The sequence below is a fragment of the Microtus ochrogaster genome, chromosome 4, assembly GCF_000317375.1.
Source record: "Microtus ochrogaster isolate Prairie Vole_2 chromosome 4, MicOch1.0, whole genome shotgun sequence".
Lineage (NCBI taxonomy): Eukaryota > Metazoa > Chordata > Mammalia > Rodentia > Cricetidae > Microtus > Microtus ochrogaster.
In genome coordinates this window covers 15,476,190-15,498,587 of record NC_022011.1, presented here as the reverse complement: position 1 = coordinate 15,498,587, position 22,398 = coordinate 15,476,190, and the positions used below count along the sequence as shown (strand labels likewise).

At 43.9% G+C, this 22,398-nt stretch overlaps 1 protein-coding gene across 1 annotated transcript in view; it reads right to left on the bottom strand.

The window, feature by feature from the left end:
• The window catches only part of Ces5a (carboxylesterase 5A), a 280,153-nt gene that overhangs the window by 152,237 nt on the left and 105,518 nt on the right, over positions 1-22,398 (bottom strand). The window contains exons 5-11 of the mRNA XM_026778600.1: positions 13,541-13,689; positions 12,877-13,064; positions 8,810-8,902; positions 7,403-7,593; positions 4,896-5,086; positions 2,978-3,318; positions 2,153-2,254 (exon numbers count right to left, since the gene is read on the bottom strand). The gene's annotated coding sequence lies outside the window, so the exon portion shown is untranslated. The remainder of the gene's footprint in view (positions 1-2,152; positions 2,255-2,977; positions 3,319-4,895; positions 5,087-7,402; positions 7,594-8,809; positions 8,903-12,876; positions 13,065-13,540; positions 13,690-22,398) is intronic.

Here is a 22,398-nt window from a genome sequence, read left to right as displayed (position 1 = left end):
AGAAATGAGAGCAACTGGATACAGTGAAGTACTTTCAAATTTTTTGATCTAACATGATAAAAATATCGGAATTTAGTTGAGCTACAGAAATTTTACCCTGAAGAACACTGAAAAATGGGAGGAAATCTCTCCTCCATTGTTACATGTCTACCTGACAAGAGGTAGAATGAGTGTCCTGAGACCTCGAGGATCTTCTCCCTAGCCACACTTCCCTGAGGCAGGGACAAAATGCCCAACTTGTTTCCCACGGATGCTGAGATGAACAAAACCAGGACACAGAAGAGCTAGGAGCTGGCCTTGCTATGTGGAATGAGTCTCAGGAAACAGAGTCTATTTGGTGCCATTAGTGCTACAGAACCTTGGCTGGGTGGCCTTGAGATGACTGCTTGACTTCAGTAGAGACCAACTTCTCAGTAGGAAAATATAGCCAGTCTCTGTATCTATGAACCCCTTATCCAAAGACTCAACTAAGCCATCCAAAACACTAAGGAAATCTTGGGCTGCTATTAAGCATGTGAAGACTTTTATTCTTGTCATCATTGCCCAAATAATACAACACAACAACTCTGCAGTGTCAAGTATTACAGATAATTGAAAGGTGATTTGAGCTGTAGGTGAAATAATTAAACGATAGATATTCTTTAGCAAGGACTCCCCAAAACAATTAGAAATAGGTCTGAAGAAATGGCTCAGTTGGTAAAGCCCTTGTCTTTGAACCTGGGGTCAGATTTCTAGAGCCCACACAAAAAGCTAGGGTGATGGTGGGCACCGGTAGCCCCAGCAATAATGAAGTGGAAAGCAGAGCAGAAAGAACACTGGCACTCACTGGCTAGCCAGTATAGCCCACTTGTCAAAACTCCAGGTCAGTGAGAAACCCTCTCTCAGTGAGGAAAGGCAACTCAAATTGTCTTCTGAACTCTACAAGTAGAAGGCACATGTGTACGTGTGGTAGTTTGAAAAGGAATGGCCACCATAGGCTCAAATATTTAAATTCTTGGTCATTAGGGAGTGGCACTACTTGAGAGGGATTAGGAGGTGCGGCCTTGCTGGAGGAAGTATGAGACTGGACCTGTGCTTTGATTTTCAAAGCCCTAAGCCAGAGCCAGTGACTCTCTTCCTGCTGCCTTCAAATCAGGACGTAGAACTCACAGCTACCATTTCTGCTGCATGTTGGCCATGTTCGCTGTCATGAGGATAATGGACTAAACCTCTGAAGCTATAAGCAAGCCCCAATGAAATGTTTTCTTTTTATAAGAGTTGCTATTGTTATGGTGTCTCTTCACAGCAATAGAACATGGACAAAAACAGCATGAGTGTGCGCACGTGTACACACACACAAAAAAAGGTCTACTATGTGTCTCAGAAATTTCCCCATTTACTCATATCCAAAGAAACTGGAAGTGGTAGATGAAGAAACATCAGCATCAAAAGTTTATTGAAACACCCACTGTTCATTATATCAAAAAAAAGGGAATGGAACAAAGTGCCCATTGATAACTGGATGAATAAGGGAAAATGTGGTGTATATTCTCAGTGGAATATTAGTTAAACAAACAAATAAAGAAAGTCTGTTATTTGAAACAACAGATCCCAAGTAAAATAGTTCAGGCACGGAGACAAACACCACAAACTTTTGCTCACATGTGAAGGCTACAAACTTGATTTCAGATAAACAATATTCTATTTCAGAGAATAGAATAATGAGGTTACCAGACCCTGGAAAAGGCATGGGGGGTGGGAAGGGTATGGCTAATAGGTTCAGGGGAGCAGCTGGATAAAACAACTTTTCAAGTTCAATGGCACAGTAAAGTAAGACTGCCAACAATTAACTGAATGATTCAAAACAGCTAGTAGGTAGGAGTCTGAATGTCCCCAACACAAACAAACGATGTAGTCTAAGGTGTAGGTATGTCTGTTACCTTGATCCTACCATTCTGTGCCGTATACATGTCAAAGCATCACACTGTGCCCCAGAAACGTGATTACTAGCTGCTCTAACAAATTACAATGAAGACTGGTGGCTCAAGTCAATATGTATTTATTCTCTAACTGTCCTGGAGGCCAGTGGTCCAAAGCATACTTGCTAGGCTAAAGTCAGGAATGGGCAGGGCTGCTCCCTCCTACAAGCCTTCTTTGTATATGGTGGCCTTACCCCAGTCTCTGCTTCCCTGGCCACAGTTATCACCCTTCTATAGTCAAATCTCCCTCCATCTGTTTCTTCTAAGGGCATTTGTGGTTGCATTTAGGACCCACTCTGAAAACAGAAGAATCACAAGATCCTCAGTTTAGTTTAGTCTCATTGGTAGAGTTCCTTTGCCATATAATTAACAAGTCACAGGTTTGACAGATTAGGACATGGGCATTTGGGGAGGTTGTTATCTAGCCTACCCTGTGATGTCAGCAGCATCGTTCATCTGCAGAGCTGAAGCCAGCCACATGGACAAACCTCGAACCAATGGGTCAGAACTGCTTCCCTCCCCTCTTTTGTTAGGAACTACAAAGTCTAAGCTTTCCAGGGAATGGGAGGTATAAAATACTAGGGACACTAACGCAACCTTCTACCCAGAGGCAGCTCACTAAAAAGGCTTGCCTTTGGCCAGGAAAGATGGCATGAGAACAGGCTTGGAAGAAACCCAGACATAAGTCAAATTTGATCAGGAAGAAAGAGAAAAGATTACATTGATCAATACTAAGAATTAAAAAGAGAAGAGTCGCATTTAGCATCATGTGTGAGCTTTTACTCATGCTCGGTCCTCCTCACTAAAGGGAGACCAGATACTCCCACACTCTTCGTCTATGTCTTCACACACCTATGATGCAATAGGAAAGGAAACACTTATGTCTACAGGGTGGTGCTACCCTACACGTGGCTGTCAGTGGAAAGAGAAGCTCAGTGTGCAACGTGGCCTGACCGAGAGGTGGTGTATGTGTGAGGAGGATAGGGCTGAGCTGGGGCCTGGCACGAGGGAGAACTCACCCTGATTGGTAGTTTCAGAAGAGTAGTGAAACCAAAGCCTGTATGAGGCTGTGGGAGAGGAGAGAAATCAACAGGAATGGCAGGCAGGTGGCTGGCAGGTTTTCAGAAGAATGTCACGGGATAGGTTTTCTTTTATTTTGTGTAAGAGAAGAAGAACCTGGCCACCTCCGGAAGAAAACATGAGAAGAGCAAAATGAATGAAGCTGGAGAATGAGGTGGCATGCAGGAGCGTCAACTCACCAGCCATCTTTGTCTGGGCACACTGTCCCCAGGATTAGTGTGGTGGCTGGGAACACAGCTCCAGGATGGCCCCAAGACCACTCTCCCCTCTTCCTTGGTCCCTGTGTGAGGATAAAGGGATAAATCCTGGTGTATTACTATGACATTCTCAGGGTTTGTTGAGAAAGTTTTTAGGTGGCTATCAGAGCAGGGAAGGTGAGAGCTATTCCTCTAACCACCTTGGCCTCTCAGTAGAAATAATGATGTGTCAGTTTATTAACGGGTAAGTGAGTTTGTTCACTGTGGCTTCAAGTTGTTAGTAGTCAGTAAAGCAGTGTCCTTGAGTTCATGTATTGGCAATATTCTTTTCTGTTCCCTATAGAATACAGTAGGGTTTGCTCTCAGACACAGAAGAAATTAGTAGGCCATTTTGGGAGCAGCTAAATTAGTAGGTGTTGTAGGATCTCTGGTGAAGGATGGAACCCAAGCTTAGATCCTCCAGCCCTCGGCTTCCATACCACGTGACTGCTTCCACACCATTCAGCAAGCCTGTACTAAGATCTGCTGTGTGCCCACCACTCTGCCGAGTAGTAAAGGCACGAAAGTGGGTAAAGCTAAACTCCTGTTTCTTATACGGGAGCTGTACAGAAATAAAAGCAATTATATTCATCAGAATTGCATCTTCTGCATCTCTCAGACACTGAGCTACACAGAGGGAGGTCGGTGGGGCTCCCTGGGAACACTGCCAGACTGAAAAAAAATCGAGATTTGTCACACAAAGGAAGAGGTGAATACAGATTTGGATATCTAACTAATCAGTGCCACAACAACCAACTCTGAAACAATATTAGGGGCTATACAAAAGTGAAGACAAAACGTTATGGAGTCAGAAAGAAAGCGGGGTCAGGAATAGGCAATTGAAACAGTAAGCAGGGTGTCTTTGTGGTGGGGATGGCAGCTGGGCTAGGTGTGCCTCTTTCCTAGCAAGAAGTGAGAAGGAGTAAGAGGAAATGCCACCAGCTTCTTACACCCCAGGGCTTGGAGCAGGCACATCGGCACATTCATTCCACCTTATTGGATGACTGCGATCACATGATCAAGCTCAAAACCAAAAGGTGAAGAGTATTTTCCTCCCTCCACCTTTCAGAAGAAATTATAAAATTTAAGCTTTCCAAGGGGTAAAGGGGGCTAAAACATGGGGATGTTGATGTAATTTTCCACACTAAGATGTGTCACTGAAGGTAGCTCTATCAACAATGTAAAGAGTGGGGGGGGGGAGAGGAAGGGGTAGAGAAATGAGCTGGGTTATGACACCACAGATGTCCCTCTTACTCTGTTGTACGCTGAAAATATTGTAAATGGGGAGTGCATTAATGCAACTAACCAGGCAAACAGCACAGCTTAGCAACACATAACACCGCAGAGGGTCAGTTGTTTGCTCTCGTGATCTCATGGCTAACTGGGAGCCATAGCCCAGTACCGCTGCCCGGCATCTCATGAGAGTGTCATGCCACCAGCCCAGGAAGAGATCAAACTTCAAAGTTCAGCTTCTACTGCACACATAGGGCTTTTGCACTTTTGTGAAGCCAAAACATTGTAAGAGGAACCACTGTAAGTGAGGGACCATCTGTGGTTCATTTAGGAGATGAGGGAAACATAGCATTAGCAATGGAGGGGAGAGCAAACAAGATGTCTTAACTGCCTCTCCATGGGAAGTGCTCTGCCTCTGAGAAACGACTAGACGAAAACCCATCAGCGGGCACAGCCCGGTGATATCGATTGAGCTGCACAGAGCTCTCGATTGCTAACGTTTCTTGCTCAGATGACAAGTGGCACGACTGTTTATCTTCTGTCATCCCTCCTAGTCAGGATAATGCTTTGAAGAAGCACCTGAAAGATAAGGTAAGCCCATGGATGGCCACACAGCAAGAGTCATAATAGAGTTATTGCAAGGGTTAGAAGGCCAAGTGTAGTTTTGTTTTTCTTTTACTTCTCCCTTGATAGTTTTCCCATGTATAACCCAGTTTGTGGCACTGCTGCCACACTTATAACTCTGATTTATTTTCCCTCACTATTCTGTGGGTGAGTCTTATCTCGTTGGATATATTAGGTTTCTCAGATACACGGATTCCTGCTTCTCTAGCTGGATACAGTTGCCCAGTGTTTACCCTGAAGATCTCTTTATCTTTGTTTAGTTACCCTGATTGTAGCACACAGTCAGATGTTATTTACTGTTTCCCACATGTGAGGCACCTGTTGGACTCAGTAGCCATAGTGCAGTGTCTTGGGTGGATGATGATAAGCTAGTTTGTCATTCTTTCTGATGGTGTCAGCCATGCTGGGTGAACCACAAACTCTGCATCTATGTCTGATGTCAAAGCACTCTTCAGATCTCAAACTCCTTTATGCTTTGTGAATGAAACACACCTCTCTCTCTCTCTCTCTCTCTCTCTCTCTCTCTCTCTCTCTCTCTCTCTCTCTCTCATTCCACACCCTGTTAGCAGCTCTCCTTGGAAGGTATCCCAAAATTCTGGCATCTCCAACATCTTGGGGTCACTAATGAAATACAGGCTTCACCTTCACGGCCTCATACAAGGGCCTCTCTGGGTTTCTTTGCACAGACTTTTGGAACAGTTAGTGTGAGCCATGACAGAAGCTTGTCCCTAGTCCCTGTATTATTTAATTGTCTTAGTGTTTTATTGCTGTGAAGAGACATCATGACCACAGTAACTCTTACGTTGTGGAATAACCTTTTTGTACACTGTGAAGAGGTCACTCTGGTTTAATAAAAATCTTAATGGCCAATACCTAGGCAGGATTTCCAGGTACAGAGGATGCTGGAAAAAAGGGTAGTGTTACAGAGAGACATCAAGATGCAGAGCAAGCAGCATGGGCATTACAAAGTAAAGGTAATGAGCCACTTAAACATAGATTAAAAGATATGGATTAATTTAAGTTGCAAGAGCTAGTTAGAAACAAGCCTAAGCTATTGGCCAAGCTATCCTAACTAATAAGAAGTCTCTGTATGGTTATTTGGGAGCTGGTAAGCAGGACAGAAAAATCTGCATATTATACTTCTATAAAGAAAAACATTTCATTGGGGCTGGCCTATAGTTCAGAGGTTTAGTCTATTATCATGGCAGAAAGCAGGCAGCACACAGGCAGACATGATGCTGGAGAAGTAGCTGAGAGTTCTGTATCCAAATCATCAAGCAGAAGGAAAAGCAAAAGACACTGTGCCTGACCTGAGCATTTGAAACTCCAAATTCCACCTCAGAAGATACACTTCCTCCAACAAGGCCACACCTCCTAATCCCTGTCAAGCGTCATCACTCCCTAATGACTATGCATTCAAATATATGAGTCTCTGGGGGCTTCTTATTCAAACCGTCACAACTGCTAAATGTTTTGAGGGTCTGGCATTACAGGAATTTTGGAGATGGATTCAAATGTTAATGAGCCCACTTATCAGATTAATGAGATAGTGAAGGCACTCAAAACCGTTGAACTAGCTGTGTACCTGACATAAGATAATCATCTGCATGGCCCAGTGGTTGCTAGGGTCAAATAAGATAGTGCAGAACAGAATGGGGTTTTTTTTTTGTTTGTTTTTGTTTTTGTTTTGTTTTTTAGTTTTTCGAGACAGGGTTTCTCTGGAGTTTTGGAGCCTGTCCTGGCACTAGCTCTTGTAGACCAGGCTGGCCTCGAACTCACAGAGATCCGCCTGCCTCTGCCTCCCAAGTGCTGGGATTAAAGGCGTGCGCCACCACCGCCCGGCAACAGAATGTTTTTGATGCAGTAGTCTGTATCATATCCAGATTTCCTTACCTTCCAAATCAAAGGAAGAAATGACCCCAGATTATGATTTTTTTTTTTTTTAGAAATGATACTTTTTATTGTATGTGGCATTCAGTTCTCAGCAATGTAGTTGAATGGAGTGTTAACCAACAGCCAGTTTAGAGAGAACTCAAGATGGAACAGACAAACACTTGGAAAAAGAGGAAAGAGGCTGAGAGTCATGGGTTATGTGCTTGCTACACAAGTGTGAACATCTGCATTCAGCTCTCTAGCACACAATAAAAATTGGGGGGTACTTGCCTGTAATCCCAGGGTAAGAGAATGGGGGTGGGTGGAACAGTCTGACTGAAATGCTAAGCTACAGGTTCAGTGAGAAGCAAGGTCTCAAAATATAAAGTGGAGAAGTACCTGAAGACAGCATGCAGACATCAACCTCTGGCCTCCACACGTACCTGCATTGCCTTGCAGGTAAACATTCAATGAGAACTAAGGTCAGACTGTCAAAGGACAATTCTGGTGTGAAGGGTCAGGTCTAGCGGGTTTTTGTTGTCATTGCTGTTGCTGGTTTCCCCAATGCTACCTGTCTTAGCTCAAGTTTCCTGTTGACAAAAGGCATGAGATAAGAATTAAGTGCTTAGAGTCTTTGAGAGGTATGCTCTTCTGACACAGAGTGGAGGAAAAAGACGCAGACGCCACATGACGTGCTATATTGCATGAGTACCATACAGTGTGTGAGGTCACATATGAGCCATAAAGAGACATAGCTTCACTTCTCCAGTGCACTTTTTGTTCACAAAGGATATTTTTTTATTTTTAGTGTTGTAAGTTCCTTTACCATTAATCTCTCCCCTACTTCCATCAACCCCCAAACATGCAGGGTCCAGTCTTTCATTTCCTAACCCTTTCCCCCAAAAGGTGCTACTTCCTACCCAGGCAGCTGGGGTAGGGGCAAGACTTCAGATTGGACCCACTTTTAGCTCTCCTTCCCCCCAGCCTGGAGCCAGGAAGGAACGGTGACAGAGGGATGGAGAAAAGGTTGGCACAAGGGCCTGAGAAGTACTCTCACCTGAGCTCTATGTCTCCAGACCTGGTCCCTGTGTGGGAGAGCCAAGACAGGACTGACCAGACCTGTCGTGTCTAGCAGAGGCAAAACCCTTTCCCTAATAACCCAATTAAAGTTTTGGGTTTTCAGTAAGGCCATGCCTGGTGTTTTAAAGCTGTGGTTGTGGACAAAAACAAAAGACAATTGATTGACCTCCAGATATGCCTGCCTCTACTTCCCAAGTGCTAGGATTAAAGATGTGTACAACCACTGCCCAGCTCAAAATATTTATATAAAGATACAAAAACAAGGTTGGGTAGATGGCTCAGTGGTTAGGGGTGTTTTCTGCTGTTGCGGGGGACCCAAATTCAGTTCCCAGCACTGTGAGGTGTCTCACAAGTTCCTGTAACACTAGTTCCAAGGGATCCAACTTCTCTGGCCTCTGTAGGAGCCTACACTCATATGTATATACCCATACTTATAATTAAAGTTAAAAATAAATCTTTAATTTTAAACTACACAGAAGCAAAGTGAGTGATCAATGGAACAGAATAGAGAGCTCTGAGAAAAATGCCAGTAAACAGGAAAACATCGTGAAGTGGTGAGAAGAAATCCTAGCAAGTTAAAGAGCAACTCTGAGAAGTGAGGACATGGAAACATGTGAAGAAAGGGGGGGGGGGGGGAGTCTTGAGTCATAGCTCTGCATAAGCGGGGTATACTTAACTCTACACTCAACTTCCCAGTTAGTCAAACAACATCTATGCATCCCTTACCGAAGACAGGATTGGAGGCTCATCCTTACATAGGACATCCACTCCAAGGGACAAGGCAAGCACCATTTAAGTTCCTCAATTTTAAACCAGTATCTAAGGAAGAACGCATCCGAGGGTTGTTAATTAGTTTAACCATCTGTGTGGTCAGGAGCATTAGATCTCACAAGGCTGCTCGTGTTCATTGTCTCCTCTGGGATGGAGGAAATTACTCAGGAAAAAAGGCTCTGAGCTAAGCAAAGTCCGCTCCCAGCTGACCGATGTACTAAATAGATGACCCTTGTCACGTAACTAAGGACCTGGGATTTAAACAGAAAGGAAGTGAAGTGATATCATTAAGACTCCACCCTCTTTCCTTCTGCTGCATAGCTTGGAGGTTTGATTTTTAAACATATAGAATATTCAAGCTTAGCTGGAACTTAGAGAGCATCTAGTCTCCATCCTTTGTCCTTTGTCTTGTTACTAGGACTCCAAGGGGCTAAAAACCAAGATAGCATGAAGCCAACTGCACTATCAATTGAGAATACTATCAGATTCCCAGTTCAGGGCTTCCCATCTTATCCTGAGGCTACCTTAGAACTAGCCAAGAGTTCCCTTAACCCAGCACACTAAATACAGAAATTAAAATTATATTATAATCTGCATTCTCCCTCAAATTTCTATCTTATGGTCCATGAAATATTAATAAGATTATCAAGGTTTAGACCCCAGTTGAGTGTTCTCAAAAACATTCAACTAATGTTCCCGCTAACTTCCCGTTTCTTGTTCAAAACATCCTACCTCTAGTCCCCAGAAATTTTCTCACGCAGGAGCTCCCTTCTCTGCTCTGGTCTGACGCTTCCTCCTGACCCCAGTAACTGTGAAGGCTCTCACTAACAGTCACACAGGCCAGGGTTCAAGCTGGAAGATGCTGGAGTTACAATCTTAGAGTTGGGAGAGGACAGAAGAGCTAGATCATGGTCATGCAGCCCCTTGAATTTTACCGGCAGGCAAACTGAGACAAAGAACACTTGAGAAGCCCAAAGAGAGAAAACACTGCAAGTGCAGCAAGGCTATGTTCTGATGCTCTTTGTGGTCATTACCATAACTGTCTTTCTATCAGGAAAAAAACTGTTTCTGTCAGTGGAGGGGTCAACCGAGTAAGTCAGAGCCAGCCATGGTGAACCGAGCTGCCACAGAAACACAGTTGTGGGTTTTTTAAATAATTTATAAAGATGCTGCTGATCCCCGCCCATGTTCTTGGGGCATCACAATTAAGTTGTGTCTTCCAGTCCAGTTCCAACGGCCCTGTGGGCCTCTTCCCCATCTGCCTAGCCCAAGTACCCTTAACCTCTTGGGCTGGGATATTAAAGCCCTGATTCCCAGTGGCCCTGCATCAATGACTGACTGGCAGGATGATATACTCTACACTGGCCTCAGCCCCTTCGATGGAAGAACTCTAAAGTACACTTTCTACTCCAGATTAAGCTTCAGTGGGAAGTAGCTGGCTCTGTAAACACCCTTTCTAGCACCTCCCATTCCAGTGTCCTCTCTACCATCCTGCTGGTACTTCCTACACCTCCTAAGTCACCACTTGTACTTGAATTTGTGCCTCCAGGCCTAGTCTAGAGAACTCAAAGAGAGTTTAAGAAAGGTAAATTCCCTCTGACCTTGAGAATGCTGTGCATTCTCAGGTAGGTGTTAAAAGGAACTTCAGCAACTTAAAACCTTTCTCAGGTCTGGCAAGACTTCTCAACTTCAATCAAGATGGCCATTCTGGGGTTCCTACCCCTACCATCATGTGGCTCTAATATCAAATATGTTGGACCCCATTCTATGAGGAACATGGAGAAAAGTGAAAATAAATGGAAAATTTTGAGACTTGCTAAGAGCCAAGACTGGCAATGTTGTATATTACTTTCTTCAATACTATATTTGGGCAGAATTCTGTCATATGATCTTATTGAAAGCAGGAGACTAGGATTTATACCATTTTGTGTCTGGACAAAGGAAGGAGCATGGTGAAAACACACTGATGCCTTTATGACTGGCTTCCAGCATGTTGACTGGAACTTAGAGTCATGGACTCTGATTTGCAGGCATCACCCCACTCAGGAGAGAAGTACTGCCGGGTAGTAACAACTCTTCCAGCCTTTGTCCTTAGCTCCTGTAGATCCCACTACAAAGCCTTGGATAGCTTACAGTCATTTAGCTAATGGACGGTATCTGAATACTTTCTATGTGCCAAGCTATATGCTCATCACCAAAGAAAAACCAGTTACTAAGAGGAGTGATGGTCGTTGCTGTAGCAGTGAGTGTCCCTGGGGACCTTTGCTCATCATGTAGTGGGTATTGAGTCTATGTTACCAGCTCTCCTGGAGGCCCTGGGCCTTCCTTCAGCCTTAATTCTCTACGCTAAGTCAGTCCTGAATCTGGACCTGTGCTAGACTAAGCTTCATTCTCTGGGTTCTACCAAGTTCCATTTCCTCTGGGACAGCATCTCTCAAATCTAGATGGTGTCTAAAGATTGCTTTGTGCTGACTCACTCTGACTCACTGGTCAGCACACTATGGCCCACAAACCAAAACTGGCTCCTCAGCACCTACTTTTTTTCTAGCCTGTGAGCCATGAATATTTTTTTATATTTTTAAATGGATGAAAAATACAATTAAAAAATAGTATTTCAGGACATATGAAAATTATATGGAATTTAATTTGACTGTCCATAATAAACCTTTATTAAAATATAGTTATGCCCATTCATTTACATATTATCTGTGACTGCTTTCACATGCATCAAAAGAGTTGAAAATTTGCTGACAGAGACCATATGGCTCATGAAGCCCAAACTGTTTATGATCAGGACTTTTACAGAAAAATTTTGACAACCTCTGTTGTAGCTGAAGATTAGTATTTTCTTTGATTAAGAATGAAGACAACCAGCCACAGGACCTGTGACTTTTTTACCAACAGAATTTTCAGACATCCTCAGGTGCCACGTCTTAAGATGTTACTTTAAATGATTTTTCAAAATTAGAACAATTGTTAGCGCATTCATTTTTGTCGTTTTTCATAAAGGGTATTACAAAGCCTGTGCTGGGCTTAAATTTTCTGGGTAGCCGAGGGTGACTAACCTGACCTGTCTACTTTCCTCAAGTGCTAGGATTATAGCTGTGTACCACCATCCCAAGCATATATAGGCTGGGACTTGAACCCAGCACTCAAGTAGGTCAGGGATGCAGTCTACCAGTTAAGCTATGGTACTATTCCTACACCTATGCTTTATCTAATCACTCTAAAATGTTAAAAAATAGATATATAGATAGATGGATGGATGGATAGATAGATAGATAGATAGATAGATAGATAGATAGATAGATAGATAGATAGATAGATAGATAGATAGATGCTAAGATCAAGAGATCAACTCAGTGATAGGGTGTGTGCTTAGCATTCTAAATTCAGTGGCTTTGGAGCCTGTCCTGGAACTAGCTCTGTAGACCAGGCTGGTCTCGAATCTTATATATTGTGGTTTGAGCATCTAAAAAAAAGTATTTCTCTGGCCAGGCACACAAATAGCCCAGTAGTAGTAGCAGAACTTAGGGGTGGGGGTAGTGCAGGAGGCCTACTTAGTTCAGAAGACCTGAGCAACATCATGAGATCCTATCTCATAAAACAATTACTCTGCAGGGAAAAGAGAGCTCATTGCCAGTGTCCTGATTCCCAGCCCGAGCCAGCTCTACACCAGGCTCGGACTATCTACTTGTATCCAAGCTACTCACTGGGAACGTAGAGTTTTTCCAGGAGCACAACTGGTCTGATCTCTCTGATACCATGTTAGCACTTGATATTTGGAATTATCGGCAGAATTCAGTTCTTTCCTCCGACCCCATTGTGGTCCCCATCGTTGCCTAGACAAAGGTCCTACTGTGTCCTTTGACCTCGGCACCTTTAACTCCCCAGCCACAATTATCCAGAAAGAAGGGCTTTAACACTGGATGGAGCCCACGGACTCTAATAGAGACCCTGGATATTCACTTCCAGGATGGACTCATAGAGAGATACCTCTACCTTGGGACTGATGTACTCACAGGTCTGCCCCACCATGCTCAGCTCAACTTGAGTGTCTTTTAAAGCATTCATCTAAACAGATTATGGAGTCCCTCTGTTTGCACTATGACCTGAATGGTGCTCCTTTTCTTCTGTTGCTTTGATGTACACCATTTTCACTTCTACTGCATTTTCTTCTAAAAAATAAGTCTCATTTCACCCAACAATTCTGTAAAAGAGAAAAGAGAGCAAGAAACTAAAGTTAGGGCAGGATCTCAGAAAGAAGGGATGCTTCACAGTCATTGGGCAAACAGGCAGGTGGTCTAGTTAGTTCCCTGGCTTGCTGCCTGAGGCACCTTGCATAGACTCCTTAAATTCTGATGTTATTCAGCATCCCAGTATTTCTTATGTCACCTACCTGAGTTCTGATCTCACTTGATTTTGTCTGAACAGTTTTAGTGTTTTCTGGATAACACAAAGTCACAACCATAAAGCGGGCATTGCTACAACAAGGCACTGACAGGTCTTTAAAGACGGAATAACTGGCTGGTAGATAACGAGCCTGAAGGTGGGGAATAACACTGCACACTAAAGGGGCTGATAGTATTGATCTGCCTGCTAGGCCTGTTGGGAGGATGAGCTCACTGGCAATCGCAGAGATCTTCCCCATGAAGGAACATAAATGATAGCACATTTGAGATTCACCTTGCCCCCTTTGGGATGACTCTTCTTGGAGTGGGTTAAATGGCCGTCTGGCTGTCATAGCAACAAAGATCAGCCTGGTGGAGTCTTCACTCCTGGATTCCATGTGAGGTTCTATATTTTTAACTCAGTCATAAAGCAGATGTGTCTTTCTTTAAAAACAAAAGTCCAGTGAGAGAGCTTTTGGCTTTTGGGTTACTGCAAGGAAAGAGGAACACAGAGAAACTTCCGAACGCCTTCAAAGACTTCAGCTACATCCAGCATTTTTATCTGTAACTCCAGAAAGCATGGACACAATTAAAGATGGCCAATAGCAACTCAGCCTCAGGGAGGCTGCAGAGAGGCCACCCAGTAGATACAGATTTTGTGGTTCTGACTTAGCATTCGCTTCAACGCCATTGAAAAAAGAAAGAAAGAAAGAAAGAAAGAAAGAAAGAAAGAAAGAAAGAAAGAAAGAAAGAAAGAAAGAAAGAAAGAAATCAGCTCCCTCTCACCCTCTTCCGTAGGCAGCCCATAAGGAAAGGCTTTCACGGGTTGTTTCCACACTCTCATTGTTACTACTGTTCTCAGCACCGTCTTGCCAGTGTTCTGATGTTTGTGTGGGCATCATGTGCTCTCCAAGCAAGCCTTTCTGATTTCTGCCAGTATTTGTGCTGAGCCATGCACTCTCTCTCAAGTCACTCAAGGAAAACAAACAAATGAATGAAATGATTTATTCAGGGTCACACAGCTTGAAAGTGGCAGCAGAGATTGTCCCCGCGCCTCTGATAGCAAGCCCACAGCTCTATCTAATCTGTCATTCTGCCCGCCATGTTGAAATCCAGGCACTTATGTCCTTATTTCCTGAGTTTTATTTTCTCTGTGCTCTAACCAGCTAAGCTAAGCACGCACTCAGCCATAGAAAACGCTGGAGGAAGACAGAGGGTCCTTCTGCTGGTGCCCAAGACAATACAGCCTTGCTGGTGTCCTGAGAAAACCTCTAGGGACATGTAAGAATCTTTTGACAGAAAAATGAAGTTCACCTTGGTATTCTAAATGCTTGCATTTCCCTCCCAGCCCTCAATCCCGTCCTCCTCGAGGCATTTGAAAGAGAAAGATTTAAAATTGCTTGGAAATTGAAGCAAGATTGCCTGGTTATTGATTCAAATTCTGCCAGATCTGACTCAGAGCTGTCTCCCTTGTTGCTGCCACCAGCTCTGATGGCTAAAGAGGGATTTTGAAGATTTGGCTTGTAATCAAATGACCCAAGAATCTTTCCTGCTTCCCCACTCCAACACAGGGAAATTTAATATTTTTCATTCCAGCTGAGCTCTCACTGCCAGGATGGTAATTGGGATTTCAATTGGTCCCCCTGCAGTCAAGAGTTTTGCTTAACATAATATTTGAGTTATTTGCTCTTGTGTCTTAACAGAAAACAGTAAACAACATTTGAGCAGCCACGGGATAATGAGGTGGGTTTATCCAGCTCCGTGGCAGGAAAGCACAATGACAGTAGCCTGGAAATCACTGCTACTGAGGCTGTGATAGGGACGATGCTGTAGCAGAGAAATCCTGCACTTTGTGTCAGCTTCCCCACAGAAAAAAGAACCTGGGTCTGCGGATCTTACAAGAAAAAAAAATGATACTAGGTAGACAATAAGATAACAGTAATAGCAGCCTGCTTGTGTGCTAAAGGGTTTGAGAAATAATCATAGAGACCTGAATCTACCTATTTTCTAGGCTTTCTTTAACAAATTTTCTCTGCCTGGTTTCTATGGAAACTGGAGACTGCATATGAGCTAGATATACTCGGTAGTCTTTCCTAGCAGATGTGACCATTTCACATTTCTCTAAGTGATGTCATATTTTAACCACTAAGATCAAAAGAAAAATGTCTATGCACAATACGCTCTGAACCATTGATGAGGAAGGTCAGTGTTGACGCTTGCTGTGGTCTGGAACAATATTAGGCACACACCTTAGCTCGGTCCTCCTTTTAGATTTGTTATCTTTAATAATTATTCAGGGGACCTCCAGGAAAAAAGAAACCTCTTTATGTCTTTCCAATATACAGCATTGAACACAGGGGCACAGTTGTGTGTGTGACCAGAATGCCGAGAGAGCTGCAGCTGTGAGGCAGCTCCAAGACTAGCACACCAAGAAGATGACATCAACCTAAGGCTGGAGGGCCAATGAGCAAAGATAAGGCCTAGTGTCCAAAAGCCGGAACCAACCAAAATCAGTCACAACTGTCATGAAGATGTCACACAGGAATTAAGACCATGGAGGAGGGCTATTTGAGGTACTGGTGGAGACTCCAGTCAGTACATCTCCTATCCCAGTCTTAACCGGGCCCGTCCCTACTTGGCTTATGAGAGCAAGCATGCTCAGGGTGGTATGGGCACAGATCTGGCCTTTCCTTTCTGTTGCTCTCCTACCTTCTGTCAAGACTTCCTATGGCTAACCCCACATAAAGGTCAGGTGACAAGAGACCCTGAGAAATAAACTCTCCCAAGAGAAAGGAAAAATGCAGAGATGGACCTAAAGACAAACCAGCAACTGGCTCACAGACTTACCACTTATTTCATAATTGAGAAACTGAGAACACAAAGATGATTTTCTTTAAAAGAAATAGCAAAGTAAGCAAGCATGCCATTAGCCATCTTATGCTATCTCTGTGAAGAAGGCTACTTCTTCATGGCATTCGTACATTATGTGCCCTTCACATAAACAAGCCCAGTTAAACACCAGTTGGAAGAGACTGAAATCTGAAAGCTACCCATTGCTGGGGTTCTAGATATTTTGTGCAGTTACAATTCCAAATGATTCATCCTGATGAATCCAGTTATAAAGGTATGAAAAGGACCACTAGGTTACTAGTAACATAGATTTGGGAGTTTGGATATTCCTCACCTCCTACCTCATCTGCTGGAGAACTGGACTGTAATTCTGATGAGTTAGACTGCTATAAGCAATGATAGGAGGAGAAGGGTAAACATGCCCAGTTCCTATTTTCTCTTCTCATGCTTGACCATCTGCTGCTGCTAAACTAGTAAGGGAAACACATCAGGAAAGAGCTAAGGTTTCTATGAACTTCATTCTTTCCCTGAAATGGGGTGGGGGAACTCGTTGGACTGGGGACACCTTGTCAAAGCATGGAGAGAAATGTTCCATCTGATAGGTAGGCTTGACCTCTATTGAAGTCATTAATATTTTCAGACAGCATATAAAGATCTGAAAATAAAGATTTTTGTTATCACCAATAGAGGTAACATTTTCAGATAAATGGCTTCTCTTTTTTTCCTTTCAGTTCTCAACGGGAGGAAGTCCTATTTGATAAGGTCAGTCCTATCTTCTACATTAGAAGATGGGTACACAAGTGTCTTAGTTACGGTTTCTATTGCTACGATGAAACACCGTGACCACTGGGAAAGAAAGGGCTTACACTTCCACACTGTAGTCCATCACTGAAGGAAGCCAGGACAGGAACTCAAACAGAGCAAGAACCTAGAAGTAGGAGCTGATGCAAAGGCCGTGGAGGAGTGCAGCCTCCTGGCTCTGCTCTTTTTCATTATAAATCTGTATAAGCATGACCACTAATAACCAAGCAACTTATCCAATACGTGGCTGTCTAGAGATCTCTGCTGAAGTTGTTAATCTAAAACTCTCCACTTTAGCCTTAGGCGAATTTCTTTAATAAAGGCAGAAAGCAGCCACAGTCTTTGCCAGAATATCACAAGAATCATCTCTAGGTCTCTGAAACCAAATCACCCTCAGCACCACTGTCTCCCATGCTTCTACTGGTATGGTCCATTAAACCTGCTTAAAGCATTCAACTGCTTTCCTAATCTAAAGTCCACATTCTTCCAAACAAAAGTTTCAGGCCTAACAGAGCAATACCTGGTACCAACTTTTGACTTAGGGTTTCTATTGCTTGAAAAGACACCATGACCATGGCAACTCTTAGAGGGGACATTGCAATGAGCCGTTAGTCTGGTCAAGGCTCTGGCCTCTGGCATAACCTCATCAATGAACTCTCACCGAAAATCCTCTTGGATGTGCTGCTGTTGCCCTGAGTCATGGAAATCCTGTGGCTATCACGTGCTCCAGAAGGTCATAAATGGAGTAGATGTTAGGGTGGGCCAACCCCCAGGGCTAGGATGTGGGCGTGTGTAGTAGCTGAGCTGGTTAGTCCAGGCCCCTGGGACCACCCTACCTCAGGTGAGGGACAGAGTCAGTTCTCCCATGCCACCAGAGCCAAATCTCCCATGCCTGTGGTGAGATCTCTCCCTAGTGCAGGGACCAGTTCTCCCATGAGGGGCAAGAACAGCTTTCCTATCCTAGTGTCCAGTGAGGGGCAAAGCCAGTAAAGGGTGGGGCCAGCTCAGCACAACCCTTGGATTTCAACAGTCATGGTTCCAGTGGGGCCCCTGTGTAACACAGACCATGGACATCCACATAGACCCCAATTGCATAGGATCATGGACCAAGACATGGCCCTCAGCAGCAGCTAAGACCTGGATGACATCATGGTCCTGGTGACAGTTTAGGCCACTTATATGGGCATGGCCCATTGGCAGCACAGCCATCAGACACCATTGTGGCCTAGGCATCTGTGTGGCCTATAGTGACGTGAGCCACAGACATCAACACAGACCCCAGCTGCAGTAGGACCATGGACATGATCCTTGGCAGCAGCCCAGGCCTGGATGTTACCATGGCCCCATGTGACAGAGCAGGCCACTCAGACAGGCATGGTCCTAGTGGCAGTGTGACCCTCAGACATCAACGTGACCCCAGGTGGTGGCCCAGACCCCTGGTATTGGCATGGCTTTAGATGGTAACAGGAGACACAGATACCATCACAGATCCTTGCTGCAGTAGGGTCACAGACCCAGATATGGTCCTCCACTGCACCCCTAGCCCAGACATGACCATGTGGCAACACAGGCCACTAATCTATGGCTCTGCCTGGAGCATGACCCTCAGATGCCAACGAGGCCTCAGGCAGTAGCACAGACCCCAGGTATTTACACGGCCTTTGGTAGTAACAGGAGCCATGGATATCAACACTGGCTGCAGTAGGGCCACAGACACAGAAACGACCCTATGCTACTGCTCAGGTCTGGACATCACCACAGCCCTGGGTGGAAGCACACACCAATCAGATCAGGACGGCCCTAGCAGTAGCATGGCTCTCGAACACCATCATGAACTCAGGTGACTGACCAGAGCCTGGGCCTCTGCATGGCCTTCAGTGGTTACTGAAGTCATGGACATCAGCACAGAGCCTGGATGCTTTAGAGCTATGGAAAGTTCTACATCTTGACCGTAGGCAGTAGACAATAAGAGACCCTTGGCCTGGCTTGAGCACTTGAAACCTCAAAGCCCAGCTCCAGCGACACACTTCCTCCAACAAGGCCACACTTCCTAATAGTGCCACTTCCTCTGAGCCTATGGGGGCCTTTTTCACATTCAAACCACCACAACAAGGATGGTCTGTCTTCCTTCACAAGCGAGCCAAAGTTAATAATCCATGAAGGGGGACCCCACTGAAACCCAAAAACTATTCATAAAAAAGGGATTTACTTTTCTTGAAGGTATGGGGCAGTTTGAACCAGCAACCTCACTCTGATCTCAGAAAGCAAGTAGCTTCTTGGAACTGAGGTAGGCAGCCTGCAATCCTCCCTGCCATTCCCACACCTACAATGTTTGCCAGAACCACTAGAACTGAAAGTAACTTTGTTAAAAACAGGAATGGATATTTAAGGATGAAGAAGCCTCAAGACCCATTCTCTCACAATTGATGCAAAACATTTTAGGACAGAGTATCTGTAGCTCTTTCCAGATGATTGACTAATGAGAAAAAGCCCACAACTTCTATACCCCACATTTCTGCCATGGCTAGGTTCAGTTGTGTAGACCCTGATATGGATGACGTACTAGTTATGAGTGCCAACTTAAGAATAAAGGTTCTTATTCATTCAGAAAGACAAGCGAGATCATGGTGCAACTTTATAGGACCTACAGAGTAAGGCTCTTGCTAATAACCTGCTGGATGTCCCTTCATAATGCATTTCCCTCTGTTTTTATGCTTCCAGTCGTTCCTTCATATGGGAATAATTTTGTAATTTTTTTCTATTAATAATCAGGAAAACAAAAAAAATACAAACTCAGCCCCATCCCTATATCTAACTTAGCTAGCCAAATTCACTTTTTTATTTTTGACATAGGTCAGAAAAAAAGTTTCCTTCAGCATTACAACTGGTTATTTATAGTGAGGTATCCATTTTTAGGGCTGTGGTCTAATATGGAAAACCCTCTCAAGAGTCTCTCGACACACGAGCTAAGAGAGTTTAGAGTACTCAGATTTTCTTGTGATGTGATTAATTTCAGTTCATTCTGAGGGAACAGTACCCATCACTTGCTGATGTCCTTGTTTCTTTACACTGGATGACTTAGCCCAGAGGACTATGGAAACTTCCTTAGATGTCACAAGTATGCCCATTACTCCAGAACTGATGCATTCAGCTTCTGCTTAGTAGTGCAGGGAATATGCAATGGCTACTGCACAGCCATGCAATAGAAATGACATTGAAAAGAGGAAAGTTGGCATGAAAAGAGATGGTGGACCTCAGACTTTAGTGAAAATGCTTTTCTTTGGCAATGTTCACAAAACATGAAACCATGTAAACTGCTGGAGCCCCTTTCAGGTCCCTTAGTGGGGATTTATGCAAGTGAGAGAGCCTGGAACTTAAATCTAAGCTTTCTTAGTTTTGTGATTCATTTGCCTCTGAGTTCATCATAGGCACAGTTGCTATTGTTACATTTATTATTATTATTATTATTATTATTATTATTATTATTATTATTATTATTATTATCACTGTAACTTCAAGATATACTTAGAACTTGGACCACAACAGACTGTCAGTTGATTGTGTGTCCCAGCATCTTGATCACCACTTGATTCGCAGAAGGCTTCCTAGAGGAAGTGGGCTTCGTGCTGGGTTTTGGAGACAATTACATTACTTTAAACACATAACTGTGTCTAGTTTTTAACTGGAGAAGGTATAGAGCTACAAGTTTCTAGGACACAGAAATCAAGGTGAGACAGAGGATATTTGATAAATTCATATTTGCTACTATGATCAAACTAGAAGGAACAGATTTTGATGATTCAGATTATGGTCAAGGCTATTGAAAGTTTAAAAGTAGCAGAGAGATTTTCCTGATTTTGTTCTAGTTTATGGTTTGTTTGTTTGTTTAAAAAAATAAGAAAGAACTACAAACCTATTTATTTAGGGGATTTTAGTTTCTGGCCATATTGGTAAAGTGACCTCTCTACCTACATCAAATTATCCTACAGAAGAAAGTTTTCCCAGTAGATATACAACATGAAAGTTATAATGTTTCTTCCTCAAGCTAGTGAAAAACAGAACTCCCTTTCTTCTCTCACCAGAAGCTGGTTAATCTTAACACAAATAATTGGTACAAAGAAATAATACCATCGAGGGAAAGTCTAGATTTTCTTATAACAAATTCTAATGGAAGAAAGATCTGGGACAGGGGACAGGTTTCTGCTACAGGTTGCATGCAAGGCTCCCAGAAGGCAGACATGCTGCCAAAGCGCTGCTACCGCCCCCCCCCCACCCGCATTATCAGCCAGCATTGATCCCCTGCCCTCACCTAGCCCTGAGCAGACATTCACAAAGACACCTCCAATCTTGGTGTAGAAGAAACACATGACCTTGACTGAATTCTGTCTGTGGTGACAGTGGCAAGTCTCTTAGGTTCCTGTCTTCCTGGGTCTGAACCTACTGTGTAAACCAGTGTCTCAGGCTGAGGATGGGAAAGTCCATGTACCATGAAGACACAGCTGTGAAAACCCCTCCTCCACCCTCAGCACAACAGCTGAGAGCAGATGACAAGATGCCCTGGCTGGAGAGCATGAGAAATGGGCTTCTCAGAGTCTCCCCACCACACTACACAAGCCAAACCTTGTGCTGCTAACAGGCTTCTCTCTGCAAGTGAAGCCTTAAATCTGCACGCTTTGCTTCCACTCTAGAGACAGAAGTCCACCTTTTTACCCATCTACAACAATCCGTGGGGATTTTCGAGACCTCACCGGCAGGGCCATTTCTTCTTCACGACTTTCCACTTGTTATCAAGAAATGAATTACTTTTTACAGTGACTCATAGTCAGTCTGTCCTTGTCCACCCTGCTGGTTTCTGTTTCCATCAAATCTATGCTCTGTAAACATTTACTGGATAAGATAGTTAATGTTCATTGCCAGTTGACCAGATTTGAAATCACGTAGGAGACACACCTCTGCCTCTGCCACTGACTCTCCAGAGGGCTCTGACTGTGCAGGGAAGATTCATCCTGAATGTGAGGGGCACCATCCTGTGAGCTGAGGTCCTGGACTGATTAAAAAAAAGGGGGGAAGCAGGAAGCTAACCTCAGAGTTCATCTCGCTCTGTTTCTTGACAGAGGATGCATGTGACCAGCTATGTCGTGCTCCTGCTACCATGCTCCCCACCATGATGGAGTACAACTTCAAACCTGGAGCCAAAGTAAACACATCTTTCCAATTACCCTATGATAGTCAGGTGTTTGGTCACAACAATGAGGAAAGTGATCAATACGATGGATAAATGAACAAATGGCACTTTGGGATCCAGGGAGAAATCCAGGCACAGCTCTATGAAAAGTGTATAGCGAGGCTCTGGGGAGCTTGCAGGGGATCTCAGGGTGTTGAAATAAGAGCAGCGGAGCTGCATCCCGCCGCCTGCACGGCTAGCTTAGCTTATGCCCCGAAATAATTACACGGAAACTGTATTCTTTTAATCACTGCCTGACCCATTAGTTCCAGCCTCTT